Below are 26,369 nucleotides of genomic sequence, written 5' to 3' on the forward strand. Positions count from 1 at the left end.
GCTTCTGTGTTTTCTCAAAAATACCAAGTGGGATATCAATTGTAAAACTGTTTGAGAGAAAGATCTCTCAAAAGGAATTACCTTCATCATTATCATTAGGCTTATTTTTTCTTTTCGCCTTCACTTTAGTTTCCTGCCATCCCTCTTATTTCACAAAAGGAGAACTAGGCAAGATGAATTAACAAAGGACCCAATCAGTGCCAAAAATAGTGAGATCTACTTGTTTTTGCTACACGCCCACCACCATGGGATGTCTGCTGGACCACTTCCAGATGCTATTCCATATGTGTTTATATGTTTGTGAAAACTTACTTCTTATTTAGCATATTGCTCAATATTTATCTTAATTGAACCCTAATCAGTCTTTAAATATGAGAAATTACTTAATAAATGTCAAGATTAATTACTTCTCAAAAGCACTGATTCATTATGAAGGCCTCTGTGAACTTAAATAAAACAAATGCCATAAGGTGTTTTGGAATATCAACAAAAGGTCTTTCTGGTTCCTAAGTTTCAAATACACTAAGATCCCTTTATCATCTAGCCAGTATGAAGAATTGTTAAATACCTACGGATGCTTTCTTAGGTGATTATAAAGGGCTTTTATTTCTGTATTTTGTGGAGTAAATCAACTACTTGGAATATATCAACAATGAGGAACAGTCATTTTCCTGTTGCTCTCTCTTACTGGCTCACATTATACCTCTACTAGCAAGAAGAAAAATATTATATCCCAATCTATTTGAGTCATTTGCAGTTCAATTTCACCTCTGAAGTGAATATAAATTGTCTCTAATGAAACTCTAGGAGCAGTCATATAGACTGAAAAGGCCAAATAATTTGGAATCAAATTTTTCAAGTAACATTTCACAAAAATGATACATTTTCTTTTTCCATTCTTCATCATACTCATAATTCAAAACTGAGTCTAAATGTCAGATCCTGTGTCCTGATCCCTCTCTCTCTTTGCCTGACAGAATTAGGCTCTCTCCTCTGGGCTCCAACAGCCCCTCTTACTTTCCTCTACAATAGAACTTACAACATGATATTGTAAGTTTTGGGTTTCCTAGAGGGAAATAATTTTCTATTACTCATCTTTGAATCCCCTATGCCCGTCAGAGTTCTTAGCCCATAGCAAGAGCTCAGCGTGTTTGTTGAATGAATAATGCAAATCCCCCCATAGCACATGAATTCATTTCCTGCTAAAAAATTTCATGTTCAAATGTGTATTAGCTAGTTTCTGTAACAAATAAACTCCAAAATTTCAGAGGCTTACCCAAACAGAATTTTACTTTTTATTCCTGTAACAGCAAGGTTGTTTTTATCGCTCAGTAGGGGGGTAGCTTTTAAGGACTCAAACTCCTTTCTTATGGCTGTGCCTTTCTCCAGGGCTTAAGTCAGAGTCCTAAATTTCTGTTGGCCTACATCTTTGTGATTAGAAATTGCTGGACATACTCTTATATAATGCAGTGCTTGCTGCCTTTGGCAAGCCACTTACCTCTTGGTACTATATCCACCTAATGTCTAATGGAGAGTCCCCTATATGCAAGACAATGTTCTAAGCACTTAGGACACAATAGTGAACAAATTCGGGGCCTTTGTGGAACTTGCACTTTATTGGAGGTAGACCACAAATAAAAAGATGAATACATGAAATTGTGTAGTGTGTTAGAAGGCGATAAGTGCTATAGAAAAATTTTAAAAGGTACAGCAAAGGTATAGGAGATCAAGAGTGTATAGCAGGGCTTATTGCAAGCTTATCTTATTAGAATTCAAAAGATAGCTGTTTTGAAGTCATATGAAATGGAGTATTGTGAAATCGTTGCCAACCATGACCAGTGTACAAATGTGTGCCTCCTACACAGTCAGAGAGCTCACTGTCTATTCTTTACCAGTCCTTTTTATAGCTTCTGTTCACTGGACCAGGGTGGCACATTGATGTAGAGTCCAGACCCCAGACCCCAAAGCTATCTCTTTTCCAATCCCTGTTTCCTTCTGTCTGCTCCCTCTTTCTCCTGGCTTTACACATGGAAACAAATGTGTGTGTGTGTGTGTGTGTGTGTGTGTGTGTGTGGTGGGGGTGCTGGGGATTGAACCCAACACTGGCACTCTACCCATGAACTGCATCGCAGCTCCATGAAAACACTTTTCCCCCTCTGTTTGACTTTCAATAATTATTAAATTTCTAATCTGTCAAGTAATGAGCATAGGTTCCCCTACACAGCCGGACCCTCCGTCCTTCTGCCAGAGTGATGGTTTAGGCTACTTCTTTCTGTACCTGCTGCCATGTCCTCCCCCTCTAGGATCCCTCTGCCTGTCCGTTCCCTGGGTATGCTCCGAGGTACATTCCTAGGTTTCTCAGTTTTCCCTCTTTTCACTACCCACAGGAGCTCACTCTTGACCTTCCTGCCCCTACCCTGGCCACACCTGACAGTGACATCTCGCTTTGGGTGTTGCTCATTCCATTCCTTTCATTGGAGGTGCCTCCTTCTAATCTTTTTTTTCATTGAAGCCTTGGTTCAAAAGACACTTATGTAGAGACTCAGTGACAAACCTTATCTCAATCACATCACCCTGCTTTCTCTCTTTAGTTCTTAGGTAGAGAGTGACAGTCATGTATGGCTTAATAATGGGGTTATGTTCTGAGAAATGTGAACATCACAGAGTGCACTTCAGCAGACTAGGATGGCTTCAACTACACAATAGGATGTTAAGGGGCCACTTTGGTGTATATGGTCTACTGTCAACCAAACACAGTCATGGTTATGTGCTGCCCTATGTATGTTCAAGTATTGCTTTGTGGCTGTTGTAGCTGGTGCTTTAACTTTCTTTAAAGAACGCTGATTCCTGATTGTTTCTGTACCCCCCCCCCACACTTCAGGTTTTAAACACACTGTTCCATGGAGGCTCTTTACCTCTCCTTTCCAGGAGCATGCTGATCTCTTGGACTCCAGGATGATTCTCAGTTTATTCCCTGCCCTGTGTCTTAATTTGGTAGACGGTACCTAGCCTCTAGGGCTTGCTCATCCTGTAAAGCCCACCCATGTCTCATTTGTCCCATCCTGAAGCCTTCTCTGACTTATAAAAGTGCTATTTGAACCCAGGAGTCAAAGAATTATTTGTTCACCTTTTCCCACCGATCTTTTCTTTTTCTTTAAGCTCCTGCTCAGAATTGCAAATGTGTATGCAGACACACACACACACACACACACCCTCACCTAATGATATATTGCTGTGTATTGTTTATTAGTGTTTTAGCCATTGCATTTACTTCTCAATTAATTAATAAACTTCTTGAATTATGGTACTTCTGCATCCCCCAAAGGATTGTGTGTGAAAGGCTTGGTCCCCAGCTTCTTGCTATTGGATGTTGGTAGAACCTTTAGGAGATGGGTGAGCGGGAGATCTTTAGGTCATTGGAGGTGTTCCTTTGAAGGGGATTCTTTTTTATTGTACTTTGTGGCCATCAGATGAACAGTTTTATCTCATCGCACACTTCCTCTGTGGTGTGCTGCCTTGCCACTGGCCCAAGCAATGGGACCAAAGGATCAGGGACCGAAATCTCAAAAACTGTGAGTGAAAATAAACCTTTTCTATGTATAAGTTGATTTATTTCAAGTGTTTGTTACAGTGAGGAAAATCTGACTAATACAGTCATCAAAGAGAGTGATTCAGTAGGGAGGGAGTACTGTTGACATGGGAGAGACAATATAATTCCAGAAATGAAGCATTTTTGGAGATGGTCAGAGGACGGAAGCCACAGCTCAAGGGAAGGGTGTTTCTTGAGAGCACTGTGGATAGTAGAGAGCCTACCCTGCCCCTCCTGTTTTCTCTTTTTGGATAATTATCCAGACTCAGATGTTTTAGATTTGTGTACTTACCTGGTCTTGAAGGACTTCATTATGTTGAAACTCATACTGTGTTCTCATTTTGGTGGTTAAAAAGATAATGAGAAACTATAATATATACAATGTTCACCTGGATTACTCCTATTCTTTGGCTCTCATTTTATCACTTTCCCCAGAGCCCACCCTTGACCTGTCTGTGTTCTAATATTTGCTACTATAGAACATGTGCTTCTTCCATTGTGGCACACGCCAAGTTTTGTTTTTTAACAAATTTTCTTGCCTTCTCATGAACCAAGAACTTGATGGGGACAGTAACCACTATGTTAAAATGAGCACAATACCAGCACAGCTTGGCTTCTAGGGAGAGTTGCATATAGACATGCCTGGCATACCGTGAGAATTTAATACATACATTTGTTGAAAGAATCAATAAGTGAGATTGTACATGAGAGAAAGTATTCACATTTAAATTAAATACCTGTTAGAGGTCTCTAGCAAGATTCCAGGAAATCGTTTTCTAACTCAATGAGAAGTAGGAATTTATTTAGAGAGGAGTCTTTAATGACATCCAGCCAGGCATCTATTTCTCTCCTTACATTGTCACAGAAGACCTAAATTAGATTATGGCTGAGAAAAAATAATTGCATTATATTCAAGTGAATTTAATGACACAAATTATTTGTTAATAAAGTTCTTTACACAGATGTTATAGATACCAATTTTTGTGTATGTGTGTGATGTCCAGGGACTGTTTTATCACTTTTGAGAGGGATTTTATTAGAGCTATTATCAGTTCCGTATGTCCAAATCAATGAGAAATCCAATATCAATCATTTTTGGAGGCATTGGCCTTGTTTTGTACAGTCATGGTGTGGATTTTTTTTGTACCATTCTGAAAGGGGCCTGCAGTCTCGCAATTCTTGTGAAGAGGAAATCCCTGGTCCTCGGCCAGGGTTATTTTACATTGGTCATTTCTTATGGTCACATGGTGCTATGCCTTGGCACTGGGCCCATTCATGGGCCCAACATCATGATCCACATCTCCAGATCCCAGTCCTTGACCAGGTTGTGTGGAGACCCCACATGACAGCACCTCACGTAGGTTCCCCAGATTGGGAACCTGGTGTCCAACATGTACCTGCTATCTCTAAGGTCCTGTTCCAAATCACTGCAGGATCTTCAAGCTTTGTCCTAATTCTGGGTTATCCAATAGAACCATTCCTTTTTCTCCCCTTTTAGTCTTTTCAATACAGAGCAACCTATCCTACCCCTTCTTTCAATAATAAGACCTGAGGAAGCACAAGATGAATCAGAGCACCTGACCTCAACCCATTTGCAGATGAGCCTTCTTTCTTTCTTGTGCTCAAAAGGACCTTACTTAAGGAACAAAGAAGCTCAATTCCTTCCTTTTGGCTGAATCTACTGTAAGAGGAAACAGAAAAAGCACAAATTAATTTCCCAGCTGGTCACCCAGCTAAATCATGTTCTCAATAAATCACATACTAAACACTCAATCCATGTTTACTGAATGCGCTCGATTCTAACATGATGCAAGAAACCTTTTACTATAAAGATAACATTTTAAATGAGCCCTTTGCATGAATATTTCGGCTGGAGGGCTTAAAACTTTGTGTTTTGGAAAATAAAACTAAACGTTAGCTTCACAGTTTTGAACATCCTTAATTTGAAATATTTTCTCTGTGAAACTGACCTATTACTCTTTGTCTGCCTAAAGATGACTAAACTATTGTAGGATCCAGCTATTGATAGTTTATTTTCTATAGGTTTTAAGAGGGATTATTTATGGTAGCCTCCTGCAATCTACACTTACAGTGAGATTTTGGGTTTTGTGGGCATTGTGTTTACAGACAAAGAATGATCAAATAACTGCATCTCTCTTTGTTCCTCCATGGTGTTTACTGTCAAGAGCCTATGCTTCCCTGCTTACAGTATCACCTGATAGGTCTGGCCTCTGTTGGACGACTATTATTTTCCTTGATTTGGGGGATTAGAATGAATGACCAGAAACACATTCTGTCTCCTCCAATACAAGCCTATTAAGGCTGCTGGAAAATGAGCACAATTAGGATCACCTCATTAGCCACAATGGTTTTCAATGCATCACACCAAGCATGTAAACCTAAGTGGTCAAAAGCATTGTCTGCTAGCCTGCATCTGCACAATCACCTTTCCATACGGTTTCTCTGAAAAATTCCACACTCTTCTATAACTGAAGCAGGGGAAATAGAACCTCTTAATGAACAATTGCAATTAGTACACGGGCTCATTGGAAAATAACTATTGTGATAAACTTGTGTAGGTCTTAAAGTATTTATCTGTAATCCTTTTTTTTTTTAAATTTATTTTTCTTTAAGTCTTATAGCACCTTTTCTAAGAGTCCTGGGTATTTTTGAAAAGAAGCCACAGTCCAGGTTCAATGCAGATTTGAGCTAGAAAGATATATCATGACCTTGCCCATGATAGGTGAAGAGGCATCATGGAGACCATTTTACAGATAACGGTGTGTTAGGTTAAATCAGTTCTTCCATATGGTGGTTGAAAATCCCCAAGGAGCTTTTAAAATTACCAATTCCCAGGTACTACTCCAAATCAATGAAATTGGATGTTGTGGGATGGGATCTGGCACTGGTATTATTTAATAGCTTCTCCAGGTGATTTTACTGTGCAGCCAGGATGGAGAACCATTGAACTGGATGATCCATAAATGTTCATGCTGCTTTCACAGTCTATGAATTATTTCAGGGTGTTTTCCTTGGAAGGAACTTTCTATTATAACGAAGTCTTATTCAAATTATTGGTGATCTTTTCCTTGTCCAATTCACAATTGAAACATTAGTTAAGAAATTTGAAGAAATAAAATCGTAATTTTGCCCTTTTGTGATCTCAGACAATCTATAGCTAGAAAGGGGGGGTCATTTTTCTGATAATTAAGCTGTCAGTCCATATTGCAAATGAGGGAGGCAGCACAATTATTTGACTAGGACATTTGTGACCCAAAGGCCTGGCAAAGTCCCTCAGGGGTTTTTCCTGTCTCAGTATCAAGATCAGGTCTCATTGTATTCTGAAAACTGTGGAATCAAAGGGGTTATTTAACTTGTCTGGTAGAAAACCTTTGAGTGGAATTTCAAATGTGAAGGGTGCTAGGTGGTGCTAATGAGCAGCTGGGTTGAAAAACATTGATCAAATTGATCTAATGTAAATCCTTGTAGAATGTAAAATCTGATTTAGACATCTCTAGTTAATTACCATATGTACAGCGTAGTACAATCTGTGCAGTTTAGGCAAGTTAATTATCTTCTCTAAGCCAAAGTTCTGATCTGTAACATAGAGCTAATAATAGTACCTTTTAATTGAATTATTGTGACACTTGGCTGAGTTATCGAGGTTAACATGGTCATCACTCGAAAATGTTACCTATTATTAAAAGTACCACTACTGCTATTTTTGTTCTGGCCAATGATGGCTCCAGGCAAATCTCCAGTCATAAACTTATCCCTCTCTTGTCATTCCTCGGGTGTTTCTGGCCTGGTCTCTGGGGTCTATGGGTTGTGGGGAAGCTGGGGGCTAAGAAGCACTGCTGTGTGGGGACCTTAAGCCTTTCTTTGCTTCTGCATTATTCAGCTCTATGCCCCCCGAAGCTATCTGCCCCTTGGATGAATCACAAGTGTCCTGACTCTCCTGGAGATCTCAAAGTTCTTCATGTATCTATTCATTCATTTGTTTGCTCATTCACAAATTCATGAAATTATTCCCTCATTCAAAGCAATTCTTAGGAATTATATATGCTGAAAAGTTTCTTTCCTGAGGCAGAAATAATTCGAGCATATAAACACACCTGCTTCATTCTCTGCTGCTTTGAGAGAAAGCATGTTTCTAAAAGAAGTAAGTAAAGACCTCAGAGAAATCTGTATGTTGCTTCTTAGAAGCCCTGGAAGCCACTCCCTCACACCCCAAGCCACAGGTGCAGGAGAAATGACCTACTGAGGTGCTAGGGGAGGTTAGCAGGGTCCAGATCCCAGAGCCCAGCACATGGCAGACACTTGGTAATGCCACCTTTATTTCCATTAAACTACCAGCTGCATTTATCATATCATTAGTCAGTCAGCAGTGCTCAATAGACCTGATTTATTCATTTGGAGGTGTGACCCATTTACACATGGCTGAGAACTGCAGTTGAGTTTACTAGGTCTGAAATCTTGAGTAGAAAATGTGATTTCCACAAAAGCAAAGGATGAGGGACATTTGCAAACTTGTGTTTATTCCCTTGGTGTCAATGAGGCTCTTGCTGCTTAAGCACAGTAAACCCAGGTCAGACTGTTGATGGGGTCAGGTGGTCAGTGTTACAGGAGGTGACACACTGCTGTAAGCAGTACCTCATCAAAATGCTGGAAAGCCTCGCCTTGTCCTGTGTATGTGGAGTCTAGTGACTAATGAGAACATCCAGGGGCCTTCAATTTGAAAAAATATGTCCTTCCTTATTTACCACTGTTCTTTTTAAAAGACCTTCACATGAGCCTTCATTATTGACAATTGTTCATTTTGGTCAGCATGCTCATTTTTTATAGACCTGATATTTTCCTGCATTGCTAATTTTGAGAACTGCTTCCATATCAGTTGCTTTAATTGATTCAGATGTTGGGTTTCTATAGATCACTGAGGCCTATATTCTGTTTATAAATTATATTTTTGAGCACTATGAGTCTAGTCTTTGGGGGACCTGAATGAACTCCAAATTTAGGAACAATGTCAGCACATTGGCAGACTGCATTCAAGAATTTTGGTTTTGGAAAAAATCTTAAATTAAATAATTCAAGATTATTCAAAATAATAATTCAAAATTAAATAATTTTCTAAGTTTTATAAAAGAATACATGTTTATCACAAAAGTTTTTAAAACTAGAAGAAATATCATAAATAAAATAAAATTACTTTCAGTCTGATCATATATGCCAATACACATAATTATTACCCTCTGTCTCATTCTGTTTTGTGCTACTAAAATAGAATGCCACCGACATGGTAATTTATAATGAAGGGAAGTTTATTTATTGGATCACAGCCCATTGTAGAAGGCAGAAGGGCAACAGAAAAGTGGTGTGGGCGGGGGAGGGAGAGAGAGGAGAGACCAAATTGGTCCTTTTGTAAGGAACCCACTTCTATAATAAAAGCCATTAATGCATTCATGAGGGCAGAACCTAATCTTCTATTAAAGATGCTACCTCTTAATACTGTTGCACTGAGGATCAAGTTTTCAACATATGAAATATTCAAATAGTAGCACCCTCCTTAACTCCTCTTCCCAAGATCAATTCAACAAAATTATGTTCTGATCATTCACTCAACATTGTATTTGAATTTTTTATCATGTCCTAATACTCTTGAAACAATTATAAAAATAATTGGCTGCATAGTATTCTGTTCTTTGGGTAGATAACTTATCTATTCCTTATCATTGATAATTTGCATTGTTACTGATTTTTCACATTTAGCAATAGTGTCATGAATAGAACATATGTGCAGGTGTGATTTTTAGGTGAGGCTGATAATATTTCTAGATGTTAGAGTTAATATGGGTCAGAGCAAATTTGGTAGTCATATTAGTAGAATGCTGGAAGTTTATGCCTATTAACTTTTATGTGATCTTTTACATGTATTTCAGCTCAGAACTTGTTTCTAAGCTTATACATTATTTATTTATTTATGGTACCAGGGATTGAACCCAGGTTGCTTAACCATTAGGCAACATCCCCAGTCCTTTTTATATTTTCTTTAGAGACAGGGCTTCATCTGGTTGCTTAGGACCTTGCTAAATTGATGAGACTGGTTTTGAACTCTCGATCTTCAAGCTTCAGCAAAATAATTACTTTTTAAAAGAATATTGATACATTTTTAATTTAGTTTTCGACTTCCGTATCTAGTGAGGTATTAATTAAGACTTAAAATGAGAAAAGAAAAAAGAAGTGTAAAATTTTCACCTCAGTTTCTCTTAGAGTCATTGTTACACATTGGGATGAAGATAGAATATTCCACCTAGTTTCATGAACTTGTTCTTAGGATTTAAAAGGCTCATAGAAAGAAAACAGAAACGGACGTAAAAATGGAAGCCTAAAAAATATATCCTGACTAATGTCGTGCTTGATTAGGCCTAAACTGCCAAGTCCTACTGTGTCCTGCCACATAATTCACAGTGACCTCAAATTAAAGACCACCCTGCGTTAAGGGGTGCAGGTATCTCAGCACAGAAACAATTTTCCCCTATTCAACTTACCTTGTAAATCCTCTTAATTGCACCTTGGAATATTTCATGATATGAAGAATTATCTTTCCACTGAGGGATGTTGCTTGAAAATCAGAAAAGTACAACACCCTAATGGTGGTGCCTATATAAATTCAAAACGCATGTGGCTGGCTCTTCTGGGTTTGATCTGAGACTCTAAACCTCTCTTTAACTTTATTTATTCATTTTTAACTAGCTAGTACATTCCCATGACGTGATTCCAAATACAAAAGGCACGAAAGCATACATATTAAAAGTCTTCCTCTCACCTCTGTCCTAGAGCCACTCAGTTCCTCACCCAGAGGTAACTACCATGTTTTGGGTCTGTCCCTTAAATTCATGTATTGGAATCTTGGTTCCCAATGTGGCAGTGTTGGGTTGTAGGGCCTGATAAGAGGTGATTGGGTCATGAAGGTGGAGCTCTTTTGAATGGATTCATATCATTGTTTCAGAAGTGGGTTATTGTGAGTGGGTTGTTATAAAAGTGAGTTGGCCTCCCTGTGCTTTCTCTTTCACATCAACTTGCTTGCCCCTTCACTTTTTGCTAAATTATTAATGTAGCACAAGGGTCCTCATTAGATACAGGTGCCATGCCCTTGGAAATCCCTCCAGAACCAGGAAAAGTGAAGCCATCAGATTGAGATCAAGAAAATAATACACACAATGTACCTGATGACTTCAATACTTGGTGTGAAGAATGAGAATGCTAATAACTGCATTCCCCAAATGTGATATCTATAGTCAGATCGGCTTCATGGGCTGAAAATGGAAAAACTTGCACAGGTCCCTGTTCCTGGTTTAATGCTCTGCTCTTGCCATTTTGAAATTCTTAATCATTTTTTGAACCAGGGGCCCACATCTTCATATTTCACTATGTCCAGTTAATTATTTAGCTAGTACTTTCAAGATGGAAAACAATAGAATAATTGACTTGAGTAGTCCCTAACTGCCATAAGAACAATCACTTCCTTGAATAAAAGTCATGTTCTCACCTGTCTCTGAGGTCCACCATGTTGAAACATCTACTGAAAATGTCAGAAACCTCCTAGTAGTGTAAAATTTGTGAAAGAATGGGAAAATACCAAACTGAATCATAATGAGCCACTTTTGAGTGTTTAATTGCAGAGAGATCAACTATGTTTATATAATTGTATGTCTCCTCCCCCTCCTCCTCCTCCTCCTCCTCCTCCTTTTCTTCCTCCTCCTCCTCCTCCTCCTCCTCCTCCTCCTTCTTTTTTTCCAGTGCTGTGGACCAAACCCAGGGCCTCATGCATCTCTATTACTACACTATACCCCCTGTCCTACCTTATTCTTTTTTATTCTTTTTCTCCCCCCTACCTTATTCTTAAAGGTTTGATTTTTGGCAATTGACATTTCAACAACTCCTGATGGCTGAAATTATACTTAACAATGGCCACTTAATAAATGTTTTGTACTCAAAATAGTTTTGCAGATGTTTGTGTTTTTCTATATCAACCACAGATATTGAATATTATGGTCTGACCACAGTTATTGCTGGAGATGAGTAGTAGGAATTACCCAGAAAGGATCTGTATAAATGGATTTATTCTATTCCCAACAGGAGCAACTTTTCTAACTGAAAGTGTTTAATCTGCCTCACCTATTGACATAACACAGGCAGATGCTAATTCCTTGAGGAATGGCGCCTGCACAGAAAACAGATTCAGTAGAGATTCACTGTTTCTAGACACACACACACACACACACACACACACACACTCGAGGTGGGGGATGGATATGCAGGACTTTAGGAGGAAGATTGTCATTTAGTAGAGCACATTGGGGTCCAGACTTTCTTAGAAAGCCGTTGATAAATATGCAATACGCCAGGTTGTTCTCTGAACATGGGCAGTTACTAAGTCTTCGTAATAAAAGCTATGAGGCCAGAAGGAGGCTTTCCAGCCTAGTGCAAACCTCATGGGGAGTAGGATTGTCAGATAAAATACAAGATGTTCAGCTAAATTCGATTTTAGATAAGCCACAAATAATGCTTTTAGTATAAGTATATCCCAAATGCTATATAAATTATTTTTAGTATAAGTACATCCTATGTAACATTTGAAATATACTAAAAATTATAATTTTATTTTGTTTTTCTGAAATTCAAATTTAATTGAGTTTACTTTATTTTTATTTGTGAAATATGGCCATGCCATTTGTGGGATAAGATAAGCATGGGAATCGTAGATGAAGATGCAGACTGGATCAGAACTTAGTCCCTTGGCTGCACTGCTTAAGGTCAACTTCCAAGGCACAGTGGGGAACACCTGGAGGTTAGAGGCGAACCCATTGCAAGCTTGTGATGATTCATGGAATGTTCGATACTGAGGGGTGAGTGGACTCAAGTTCTCACAATGATCACTAATTTGGCACTTACCATGTTCTGGTCACCATGTGGATGTGCATTACATGTATGATTTTATTATTATAAATTTTATGAAAGAAACTATCAACATAGTTTAAAAGATAATGAACAGGATTTTCTCCCTAAAATTCCAATATAATTCACATACCATAAAGTTCATTGCTTTTTAAAAAGTATATAATTCAGTAAATTTTGATATATTCTCAAGGCTTCACAACAATCACTAATTTCAGAACATTTCATCACCCTGAAAAAAGCCCTTTATCCATTAGTAGTTGCTCCCCTTCCTTCCTTCTGACTAGCCCCAATGTCCTATCTGCTTCTACGAATTTGCCTATTCTTGACATTGCATAGAAGTGAATTCACATAAGGTTTATTCTTTTGTGTATGATTCATTACTTTTAGCATAATGTTATCAAGATTCATCCATGTTGTACCAAATACAGTATGTCATTCCTTTTTATGGATGAATAATATTCCATTGCATGGATATATCACTTTTGTTTATCTATTTATCAGCTGATGGATATTTGGGCTGTTTCCACTTTGGGGCTATTCCAATTAAGGCTGCTATGAAGATAGACAGGTTTGATGCGGGAAGCAATTTGATCAATACCATGCAATTCATAGATGATAGATCTAAGAATCCAGGTTGGTGTGACTCAGCCTGAAATTGTAACAATTATTTCATGTTGTTTAAGTATTTTCATAAATCCTCTCACATCTTTATGCACCTTTTAGGGTCCAGATGAACTTGTTGGGCTCTTACCGACTAGATCCAGGAGTGGGCATGACCAGGCAAATGGTCTTGTAGAATTCTACCCCAGCAACATACTACTGACTGGGATGCAAAGTGTCTCATATTTCCAGATTATAGTTGAAAGGAAGAGGATGAGGGGAGACCCTTCCAGTTCCCTGTTCTCTGCCACAATTCCAAATTCTCTACCCACCAGTGCCTAAGGTAAAGAAAAATAGAAAGTTATCAAAAAGAATATTTTATGACGCCTGAAGCTCCACAGGTTTTAATGCTTCATAGAGGTCCCCTCTCCTTTGTTGCCAAAGAACAGAAAATAAACGTGCACGTGTGCACACCCACACCCACACACCCACCCCCCCTCCACAAGAACAGAAAACTAAATAAAGAGAGAATGGTTTGAGGGCCACTGTTGTTTTATTGCTTCTGTAGATTTCTCTTTTTCCACTATCCAGCTGAGCCCACAACTCATATAAGTAACAGGCTGCACAGAGGACAGCAAATAAACCCAAGACAGCGTCCCATTTCTTTTTCTTAGTACCAGCTCACCGGAGTTTCTCTCCCTGTAAATGAAAACCCCCAAATTCAGAAGAGAAACATGGTACTTGTTTCTTTTAGCAGATCCAGTCAGCCAACATTTAACCGTTGAGCTGAGGATCACAAGGTTCTTTCCAATAACAGTTTCTTCCACACACTGCTTTGTCAGGGAGAGCACGGAGGGGGTGCGTTTGAGCAGAGCTGTTTATAAGAAAGAACACTGTGTTAGCTGGTTAGGGGGCAGGGGACCCCCACCCCAACCCCCACCCCGGGGGCCTGAGGTGGGGGCATCTGAAGAAGGGGCAAGAAGGGTAAAAACTTTTGAGTTCACTTTTCCATTAAAAGCAGATGATGATTTTAATCCAACAGGACAGTGATTCTCTCTCTTTTATCCCAATTGAAAAAAATTCCAAGTCTGTCAAAACATAACATTAGAACAGAGTCTTTCTCTGCTCCCCATAACAGAGCAATGCAACTGAACCCTGCGCAGAAGCTCTCACGGGGCAGACTCACCAGGCCCACAGGGGCTCAGCGCCAGGAATTCTCCGCTCCAGTTCTGTGTTGGGGTGGGAGAATTCAATGACTGGAGCTGATCACTGAAATCCCAGTGTCTGAATTCTAACTCCTGAAATGAATGAAAAGCAACACATCCACAGAGGTTTAAGGAAACTAAACTTTATGAACACATTGGGTAAAATATCAATGTAATTGTGTCCACAAATAATATGATAACAAATTACCATGTCATCCAGCTATCCCAAAGGACCCAAAGTATTTCATGTATATGAGACTATTTAAATCGCACAGTCCCCCATGAGACAGAAAGAAGGCTGATCTTAACACTCCTCTTCTACTAAGGAAACTGAGGACCTCAGATGCTAAATATCTTCTGCATTCTGGTTGCTTAACTCCCCGTGGGATGCATTTGTCATAGATTCAGATTGCATTTTACCTAAAATCATGGAGAAAATTTGTATGATTTGGATTTGTCTCTGAAGAGAACTGTGTGAATACCTTTATTACTCAGTAATTTATATAAGAGGAAAAGTGTATGCTAATGTGCTTGCTCTGTGATATCAGGCCTCTGGATAATATTGAGAAGATGAACATGGGGAGAAATAACAGATGACAAAGAATAATTCAACAAAACTATTTGAAATTGACTGACACATTTCTGTCCAACTCAGATACCAATCCACCCTGCCCCCACACACATCCTTTTTTTTTTTTTATTTTTTAGTACCAGGTATTGAACCCAGAGGCACTTAACCACTGAGCCACATCCCAGCCCTTTTTATTTTGAGACAGGGTCTTGCTAAGTGGCTTAGGCTGGGTTTGAACTCGCTGCCTCAGTCTCTAGAGCCACTGGAATCATAGGTGTGTGCCACCACATCCGGCACAAATCCCTTGAGGTAGTGACAGTGAAGAGAAAGTTACTCAACAAATAGCAGTTTTACTTATATTGATGCACTATTTCTAGAGTATTACAAAATCCCTACAAATTACTCAGCTAGTTTTTACAGTACTGACCTGTTCTCTTTTAAATATCTAGGAAGTTATATTCTGTTTTTAATTGGACTTGATACAACTGGTTAGAAAAGAAAAAAATTGTTCACTTAGGGAAAATGTAATAATTCTTCTGGGCAATTTAGCACTTTGGATTAAGTAATTTTCTAAAGCATATCCTAGAATTAAAAGAGAAGAATTTGTCCCTTTTTTAGTGGTAGATTCAGACTCATTCTTTATAGGAGTTCAATGGCTAATATAATTAAAGCAACAGTAACTTTAGTTTTCATATTGGGTTTGTTCTGATCTAGACACAGGAAAATCCCTCCTGTGTGGAGGCTACTAGGTTCTGATGGCTTCAGTCTGTGAGCCTTTTGCAAGGTTTGGATTCAAGTTTCTGTTTAGTTCTATTTCTTTCCTGAACCAGCCATGAATTTTGGCAGATTTTTATTTTTATTTTTCCACCTATTCTCTTCCTTTACCTCTGTAGGATCTAGTGATAAGAATGCCCTAAAGCCTAAATATATACTCTATCCCTGTCTGGCTTTAGAGGAGGGATGGTGGTTTGTTTATATCTTGTTGGCTGACAGTGAGGTTGATTCTCCTATATCCTTGCCAGGTTTCTCTATATTTGTTCTATCCATTTTTTGAGAGAGGATGTTGAATTCTCCAAGTATAAACGTGTATTTCTCCGTTTCTCTTTGTTCTATGAGTTTCACTTCAAATTTTTAGCTCTGTGATTTGTTGCATGCACATTTAGGATTGCTGTGTCTTCTTGGAGTACTGGTCCATTTATTATTACATAATAATGTCCCCTCTATCTCTGGTAATTTTCTTTGTTCTGAAGTTGAAATGATCTGATATTAGTATAGTCACTTCTACTAGCTTTTGACTAAGGCTTTGCAAAGTCTATCCTTTTCCATACTTTTATTTTCAATCTGTTAAGATCATTATATTTTACATGTGCTTTTGAGACAACATGTAACAGAGTCATGTTTTTAATCCACTTTGACAATTTGTGTATTTTAATTGCTATTATTTAGATAAAATGCATTATATCTAATTGCTCACATGTTAGGACTTAAGTCTGCCATTATATTTTCTGTTTCTTCTTTTTCTATTTCTTTTTTCCTTCATTCCTGTATCACTTGAATATTTTTTATAATTACATTTTGATATGCTATATCTTTGTATCTCTCTATATAGCATTTTTTAGTATTCTATAGATATTATTTCATATATACATAATTAATCATGAATTACTATTATTATTATTTTACCAGTTTGAGTCAGGCACAGAAACTTTAGCTCTCTTTATGTGCCTATATCCTCCCCTATTTATGATATAATTGAAGTATTTCCTTTACATACGTTAGAACCACATCAATGTTACTTTATTCATTAAACATCATTTAGAAAACTCAAGAGGAGAAGAAAAGTCTATTGTTTTAATTAATATTTTTGTTTATCATGTTCTTTCTTCTTTCCCAATGTTTCAAGATTCCTTTTTTAAAAATTGTTTCTATTTAAAAAATTGTCACCACTCTTTAAAGATATTCCTGCTTCCTATCAATTCTCTTAGTTTTTCTTTCTCTGAGAATACCTTGATTTTTCCTTCATTCTGGGAGGATAATTTTGCTGGATGTGATTTTCTGGGTTCACAATTATTTTCTTTTAGCACCTGAAAATGTTGTACACTTTATTCTGGACTCTGTGATGAGATAACTTCTGTCATTTAGATTGTTTTCCTTTCATGAGGAAGGTCTTATTTCTCTCTCACAGTTTAAAATTTTTTTTCTCTGTTTTTAATTTTCAGAAATTTGATGATAATATGTTTGGGTGTATTTCTTTGGTTTTAGCCTATTTACAATCATTTAGCTTCTTAATAGCTATAACTTTTAGATATAGATACATACCTTTTATTTATATTTATATCGTATTTATAGCTTTAAAAACTTTAATTTATAAATATTTAGCTCCAGAGTTCTCTGAACTTCTGTTTATTTTGTTTTTGCCTATATTTTCTCTGTTCAGATTGAGTAACTTCTATTGTCTGTCTTCAGATTCACTGATGATTTACTCCGTCCTTTGGATTCTGCTGTTAAGCCCATTCACCGACTTTTGTTTTTGATTACTATGTTTTTCAGTTTTAAATTTTCCAAGTGTCTCGTTTTTATATATTACTTTGCTGAGACTTTATATTTCTTTGCTAAGACTTTCTATTTTTTTTTCATTTTTAAAAGTCTATTTTCAATTGCTAATGAATCTTTTTTAAAATAGATGCTTTAAAATCTTTGTCAGATAATTTTAACATTTCCATGTTGGTACGGACATCTATTGACTATTTCTTTAATTTTTAACTTTTATAAAAAATGCTACATATTTATGAGGTTCCATGTGATATTTCAATACATGTGTACACTGTGTAATGTTTCAATCAAGCAAAACCCATCTACCTTCTCAAATATTTATCATTTCTTTACGGTAAAAACATTAAAAATAATTTCTTCTAGTTTTTTTTTTCAAGAAGCTGCTCTACTGTGAAAAGCACATCAGAACTTTTTTTTTTTTCTCTCATCCAGCTGTTATTCAGCACTCTTTGTTCACACTTTCCCTATTGATCCCTCCCTGATGGTCTCCCCAGGATTTGGTAGCTGCCATTTTATTCTCAGCTTCTATGAGATTACCTTTTTTAATATTCTCGTGTAAGTAAAGTCATGTGGCATTTGTCTTTCTGTGTTATGGTTATTTCACTTAACATAACGTTCTCCATTTCCATTCATATTGTTGCAAATGACAGAATTCCATTTTTTAAAAAATGGCTGGCTGAGAAGTATTCTGTTGTGTCTATACACCATGTTTTCTTTATCCACTCATCAGTGGATGGTCATTTGGCTTGTTTCCATTTCTTGGTTATTGGGAATGGTACTGCAATAAGCATGACATACTGATTTCATTTCCTTTGGAAATAATACTCAGCAGGTGTTTTTTTTTTTTTGAGGAATCCCCACAGTCTTTTCCACAATAGATGTACTAATTTACTTTCCCACTTGTTACCTTTCGTCTTTTTAATATTTTTCATTTTTATTGGAGTGAGGTGATATCCCATTGTGGTTTTAATTTGTATTTCCCTGATGATTAAAGATATTCAGCAATTTTTCATATACTGTTGGCCATTTGTATGTCTTCCTTGGATAAATGTCTATTTAGGTCTATTACTCACTTTTTAATTATATTTTTTTCTTTTCTTTTCTTTGTATTGAGTTGTTTGAGTTACTTACACATTCTGGCTAGTAGCCTCTTGTTAAACATATACTTTGCAAATATTTTCTCCAAATTTTTAGGCTGTGTCTTTACTCTATTAATTGTTCCTTTTGCTGTGCAGAAGCTTATTAGTTTTGTTGGACTCCATTGGGTTTTGGGGGTCTTATCCAAAAAGTCTTTGCCCATTTTAATGCCCTGAAGCATTTACCTTATTTTTTCTTTTATTGGTTTCATGTTGTGCATTTAGGTCTTTAGTCCACTGTGAGTTTATTTTTTTATATATGAGGAGACAGAGGGGTCTAGTTTCATTCTTTGCATGTGTTTCTCTAATTTCCCCAGCACCATTTACTGAAAAGACTGTCCTTTCTTCAGTGTGTGTTCTTAGCTCTTTTGTTCAAGGTCTGTTGGCTATTAGGGACAGGTTTATTTCTGGGCTCTCAATCTAGTCCAGCTGGTCTGTGCATCTGTTTTGATGCCATTTACATGTGGTTTTTTTATTGAAGTAAGTCTGATAGCTTCCTTGGCATGATGTATGATTTTTATTGAAATCTAGATATTTTGGATAATATAAGACCCTAAATTTAATTTTAAATTTCCCATTTTAGCTGGTTTCTCTGACATTTCTCTGGAAGGGGATGAGGGAGAGTCATCTCATTACTGCCAGACAAGGGTAGAAATATATATAGGTTCTTACCTAGCTTCTGTTGACACCTGAGGTGAGGAAATCCTCATTTCTGTTGAGCGGGTGCAAGAGTTCTGACTCCCTACCAGGCCTACTATCATGTTGTTGGCTGGAACAAATCAGGGTACCTTGTCACTACTCCCTACTTGACCTCCACAGGCACTACAGGGTTTGGAGGAAGTGGCCTTCTTGCCACTGGGCAGTGGTGAAAGTTTTGACTTTCCACTAGACCTCTGTATTAGTCTACTTTTCATTGCTATAACTGAAGACCACGGACTTAGTTGTTTTATAAAGAAGAAATGTTTATTCAGCTTTTGGCTCTGAAGGCTGAGGTGACATCAGGTGGTTGAGGCTTAGGAGAGTTTTCTTGCTGGTGGGGACTCTCAGCAAAGTCCTGAGGCTTCACAGGGCATCACATGATAGAACAGAATGTTCTAGTAACACAGCTCCCTGGCTGAGAAGCCACACAGCCAACCTACTGATCCCAGCTGAGAAGAGGCAGTGAAGTGGTGAGCGGCAGCCTGGGTGAGTTGGAGCAAGGGAGGTATTTTATTCAGTTTTGTTGCTGCTGTGACTAAAAGATCCTGACCAGAACAATATAGAGGAGGAAAAGTTTATTTGAGGGCTCACAGTTTCAGAGGTCTTAATCTATAGAAAGTCAGCTCCATTTCTCAGGGCTCAAGGTGAGGCTGAGCATCAGCGGAGGAAAGCAGCTCACATGGTGATAGGAAAGCAGAGAGAGAGTCCACTCACCAAACAAATACATACCCAAAGCCACGCCCCCAAGTCCCACCTCCTCCAGCCACACCCCACCACTTCAGTTTCCACTCAGTTAATCCCTATCATGGGATTAAATCACTGACTGGGTTAAGACTCTTGCAACCCAATCATTTCTGTTCTGAATCTGCTTGCATTGTCTCACATGGGAGATTTTGGGGGACGCCTCACATCCCAAACCATAACAAGAAGGAAGCACAGCCTATGGCCATGTGGAGCCTGTCATGCAGGTATAGTGGGCCTGAGGCTCTGAGAGCCATGGCTCTCCTACCTGTCACCCTTCTGTAGCTAGGCTAGGTCATAGTATAGATGCCTACTGCAGAAGCCTGTTGCATGCAACTCTGTAGACCGAACTGCGAGCATAGACCATTCACCGACCCCAACTTCTCGCTTCTTGACCTGTGGTGAGAAAATGGGAATGGACCTGAATGGAATATGAGTTGCCCGATACCATTACTTTCCCAATCTTAATTAGCATAAATTTGGACTAATAACGTTAGTGTTTTTCCAAACCCTAATTAGCATAAGTTTGGACCAATGGCATTGGTACTTTTTTCAGATCCTAATTAGCATAAGTTTGGACTAATAGCAGTGACCCCAGTCCTATATAAACCTCTAGACTAGCACATCAGATGGGTTTCCTTTTGCACTGCAAAAGTTCTGTTCCTTCTTTCACTTACTTATCCTGGTCTGTGGCTTTCACGCTTCAAATTCACAAGACAACAACCCAGAAAGAAGATGATACTGATGGTAAACTGCTGAGGTTTGCTACAACACCGTAAGGCATAGCTTGCTATTAAGAGCTGTGACACTTCTTGGCTGCAGAGGTCTGCAACCGTATGTGCACTCCACCTGCCAGCAGTAGTAGAGGGCTCCAGTCTTACCAGTCCCACCTGTCAGCAGAAGCAGGTAGTTGAGTTTCATCTCCAAGTTTCGGTTTCACTAGCTCAGGTCTTTCCTATTGGCCTGACCTTTAAGGGCTTATTTACCCTTAATTATTTTCCGAAGGTCCCACTTCCAAAAGTGTAGTTCGATTAAGTTTCCACTATTTTAATATCCCGTAGGGACTCAAGTTTAATATGAATTTTGGTGGGGCACTCAAACAGTAGCAGCCTTCCCTGACGCAACCCCGTGGGGATCTACTGCCAGGTGGGCTGGAGGCTGGGCTCCCCCAGTTCCGTGGGTGAGGGAGCTCATTGCTACCTGGTGGGGATGACAGTCCCACTTGGCCTCTTTGACATCATCTTGGCAGTACTAGGCGTTAGCTGCTTGGGCATGGGCAGCTTCTTGAGAACAGAAGTCTAAGCTCCCCACTCAGCCTTTTCTGGTGTGAGTGGGAATGGGGTCAGGCTTTTAGGCTTTTGTATATGGTGTCTGGCTAGAGTAGAGTAGCTATTGACTCAAGGTTATCTTTTCTCTATTGCTAGGCTGTCCCCTCCCTGGTCTTTTGGCTAGAGAAAAACAGGCTTTTTCTGGGGCTATTTTTTTTTTTTTTGTCTGTGCCTAATGGTCTGTCTGAGTTGTCAGTTTCTCAGTCCTCAGTATAGGTACATGAGGCAAAAATATAACTCAGGGAATTCACCTCATTCCTGGTACAAGGTCCCTAGCCAGCCTACCTGTTCTTTCCATTACTCAGGATCTTCTCAAGTGCTGAGAGCCACAGCCGAGTCTGTATGGCCCCTGGCATTTTGCCAACAGTATTGATTGACAGGCGAGGCATTACTATCCGCCTCTGCCGCTACTTTTGAGTTCTTGCACTATTTTAGAGTTCTCGTGGGGATTTCCCGAGAGTTCCCATTGGTTGGGGAAGTGCAGGAGGAGGGATTTCTGGGAGAGATATTTCCGGCTGGGGGTTCCTGGACTAGCTGCGTGGCATTCGGGAGGATTCCCCGGGAGCTGTGTGAAGTGTTTTCCTGCAGTTCAAAAATAAAGTTTGTTCTTGCTTCAGTGGCTCGTGATTTGTGCCCAGCCAGACTGCGGCAATTGGCGGCCCGTGCGGGGAATGTCTGAAGCTTCGGGGTAAGTGAAATTGCTTGCCACTAAGGGAAGGCGAGAGAATGGGTGACCATTTTAAAAAACAATGTGTTCTTGTTTTGATTTGTTTTGTGTTTGTTTCAAGCTGCCTATCCCTAGAATTTTCTCAGGCAGATTGGGAAAAATGGTTGGCTCAAGGTTTGAAGTTGTTTGCCCCTGAGGAAGAGATAGAAATAGACCACAAATGCACATATCAAGAAAATAGGAAAATTGATACAACGATTTTTTGTTCCGTTTTTGTTTCATTCTGTTTCGGTTTTGTTTTGTGTTATCTTATTGGGTTGCGTTATCTTTATAACAGATTAGAAATTAGTAAAAAACAAACTGAAAGAGTGTTAAGTAAATTGTTAGAGGTTCAGACCATGGAGAAAGACATTTTAGATCAAGCAAAAGAGAAGGTCTCTCAAGCTAGTCAGACAGAGGAAGAAAATTTAAAGGAAGAAAGCTTAGAGGAGAAACAGCTATTAGGGAAAAAGCTACAACAGGAGGCTGCTACTAACACCGTTCTATCACCAGAGGGCATAATTCAACCAACAGCTCCCCCTATGGAGATAGCTGAGTGGCCCTCAAACCCCGTAGTTGATAGATGGGATCCTGAGACAGGACCTCAAAGATTAGCATGCCCTGTACTTGAGCAGGCAGGAGGGCAGCGAATTCACCGTGCTTTAGATTTCAAAACAGTGAAGCAGTTAAAGGAGGCTGTAACAACCTATGGTCCTCAAGCACCGTTCACTGTAAGCATGGTCGAATCCATTACCAACTTGGACATGACGCCAGCAGATTGGGCTAGTATGTGTAAATCTGTGCTAAATGGAGGACAATATTTGTTATGGAAGGTTGCCAATGAGGAATTTTGCAGGGAGACAGCTAGGCGAAATGCAACAGCCGGTTACCCTCAAAGAAATCTAGATATGTTGTTAGGAAAAGGACCTTATGAGGGTCAACGGCAACAAATTGAATATGATCCTGGCGTATACGCACAAATTGCTATAGATGCGGTTAGGACATGGAAAACTTTACAGGGGCATGGAGATTTACAAGGTCAATTATCTAAGGTAATACAAGGAACTAATGAACCTTACGCTGAATTTGTAGATAGGCTTATTCAAGCAGCTTCCAGAATTTTTGGGATACAGAATAGGCAATGCCATTTATAAAACAACTGGCTTATGACCAAGCAAATTGTTGCTGCAGAGAGGTCATTAGACCATGGAGACATGAAGATTTAAACACATATATTAAATTATGTAGAGACATTAATGAACAATGGCAAGTCTTAGCAGCAGTACAACAGGCTTTAGAAGCCAGGCCAAAAAACATGCTATAATTGTGATCAAACAGGACATTTTAAAAGGAGTTGCCCCATAGGAGGAGGGTTTAACAAAGCTGGGTATCAAAGGAATAGAATACCGGGTATTTGCCCACGATGCCGTAGAGGGAAACATTGGGCTAATGAATGCCGTTCTCAAACCACCATAGAGGGTATTCCGTTATCAAAAAACAGACAAGGACCAAGTGTTTACCCACGATATCGTGGAGAAAGGCATCGGGCTCCATTGCCAAAAAACGGACAGGGGGGCCCAATGCTCCGGGGCCCACGACCACAAATGTACAGGGCACTGGAGGAACCCAGAAACACCATGGAGGAACCCAGCAACACCATCAGGGTAGTGCACAGGACACATTATCCATCCGATCTCTCATCAGACGAACCAGAGGGAGCGCAGGGTTGGACATCTGCGCCTCCACCAGAGCAGTACTAACTCCAGAGATGGGAGTTCAAATCATTCCCACAGGAGTAAGAGGACCTCTTTCCCAAGGAACAGTAGGCTTATTGTTAGGACGCAGTTCTTCTACGCTAAAAGGACTTATGATAAGTCCCGGGGTAATTGATCCCGATTATGAAGGTGAAATAAAAATTATAGTTAGTTCTTCAAAGGGTATATCAGTAATTTCACCAGGAGATAGAATAGCATAGTTATTAATAATACCCAGCCTACATGATAAATTTTCCAGTAGTAGTATAGAAAGAGATTCCAGGGGATTAGGCTCCACAGGTGTAGATTGGGCTATGCTGTCTTTAAATTTAGATTCTCGCCCCATGCTAAAACTAAATATTCAAGGACATGAATTTAATGGGCTACTGGATACAGGTGCAGACCTTAGCATCATATCTTGTCAAGAATGGCCAAAATATTGGCCGTTATAACAAGCCACTCAAACGCTTCGAGGCCTAGGAGTGGCGACTAATCCCCATAGAAGTGCAATGGTATTAGATTGGAAGGATCCTGAAGGATGTGAAGGAACTATACAGCCATATGTATTGGATCATCTTCCTATAAATTTATGGGGACGAGATGTCCTAGATCAATTAGGTTTGACATTAACAAATAACATCAATCCAAATGCGCCCACTATTAGGGCTAGACAAGGTTTCAGGAAAGAAAAAAGATTAGGAGAACAAGGTATAGCAGCACCAATTCAAATAGATCAAGGGATAAATAGACATGGACTGGGTTTTCAGAAGGGGTCACTGAGGCAATAAAAATTACTTGGAAATCAGATAGACCAGTGTGGGTTCCTCAGTGGCCCCTGACTAAAGAAAAGATACAAGCAGCCCATGACCTGGTCAAACAACAATTAGCAGAGGGACATATACAACCTTCCGTATCTCCTTACAATACTCCCATTTTTGTCATTAAAAAGAAATCTGGTAAATGGAGATTATTGCAAGATTTAAGAGCCATTAATAATGAGATGGTTATTATGGGACCTGCTCAATCGGGGATTCCTCAATTGTCTGCTTTGCCAAAAACCTGGTACGTTTTAGCTATAGATATTAAAGATTGTTTTTTTTCAATTCCAGTTCATCCTGAGGATAGTCCACATTTTGCATTTACTATCCCTGCACTGAATCATGAAGGTCCTGATCAGAGATATGAATGGAAAGTACTCCCTCAAGGGATGGCTAACAGCCCAACTATGTGTCAAATTTATGTTAACAAAGCAATCCAGCCACTTAGAAATCAAAATCCTAAACTACAAATATTTCACTATATGGATGATGTATTGTTAGCACACAAAGATAAAAACACATTGCTAGAATGTTATGCCACACTTACAAATTTATTAAAAAATTATAATCTAGACATAGCAATAGATAAAGTACAATTAAATTTTCCAATTAATTATTTAGGAGTTCTATTATCCTCAACCATGGTCCGTCCACCAAAAATTCAAATACGAGTAGATCAACTCAAATCACTTAACGACTTTCAAAAGTTATTAGGAGACATAAATTGGATAAGGCCTTATCTAGGCACACCAACAGGAGAGTTGGGACCTTTATTTGATATCCTAAAAGGTCCATCAGATCCAAATTCACCCCGAATGTTAACGCCTGAAGCAAGAAAGGCATTAAAAATTATTGAAACATATATGGAAAATATGCATTTGGATAGAATTGATATAACTTTGCCTTTATTATTTATTGTACTACCAACAAAAAATATTCCTACAGGAGTATTTTGGCAAGAAGGTCCATTATTGTGGATACATTTATCTTATTCTCCTAACACTATTCTTACTAGGTATCCTGAGGCTGTAGGACAATTAATACTCAAAGGAATAAAAGCAGCAAAGGGAGTGTTTGGAATTTCTCCCAATAAAATTATTACTCCATATACTATGGATCAAATTGATGAGTTAGCTAATGAGTTAAATACTTGGGCAATAATCATGTGTAAATCTAATGTTTCATTTGATAATCACTTACCATCTAATCCTTTGTTGTCTTTTTGGTTTTCGCATCCTGTAGTTTTTCCAAAAATGACAAGAAAAACCCCTATCATGAATGTTCCAAATGTATTCACTGATGGGTCAAATAATGGTACAGCAGCAGTAGTTACCCCTGATCAAACTTTTACATTTTTAGTATCCAAACAATCAGCTCAAAAGGTAGAGCTTAATGCAGTTTTACAAGCTTTTGTGATGTTTAAAGATTCTGTATTTAATTTATTTTCTGATAGTCAGTATATAGTTAATGCTATAGTATCCCTTGAAGATGCTGGCAGGATTTCCCCTTCCTCTACTGTTTTCTCTTTGTTTTCTGCTATACAAAGTCTAATCTGGGACAGAAAAGATCCACTCTCTTTATAGGACATATCAGAGCACATACAGGATTGCCTGGAGCCCTTAGTTTGGGCAACGATTTAGCAGATAAAACTATACATGACATACATATTTTCTCTACACTAGAAGAAGCTACAATTTTCATAAAAGGT

This window comes from Marmota monax, unplaced genomic scaffold (assembly GCF_021218885.2).
Source record: "Marmota monax isolate L192 unplaced genomic scaffold, Marmota_monax_Labrador192_F-V1.1 WCK01_AAM20220418_F8-fsc00010, whole genome shotgun sequence".
Taxonomy (NCBI): Eukaryota; Metazoa; Chordata; class Mammalia; order Rodentia; family Sciuridae; genus Marmota; species Marmota monax.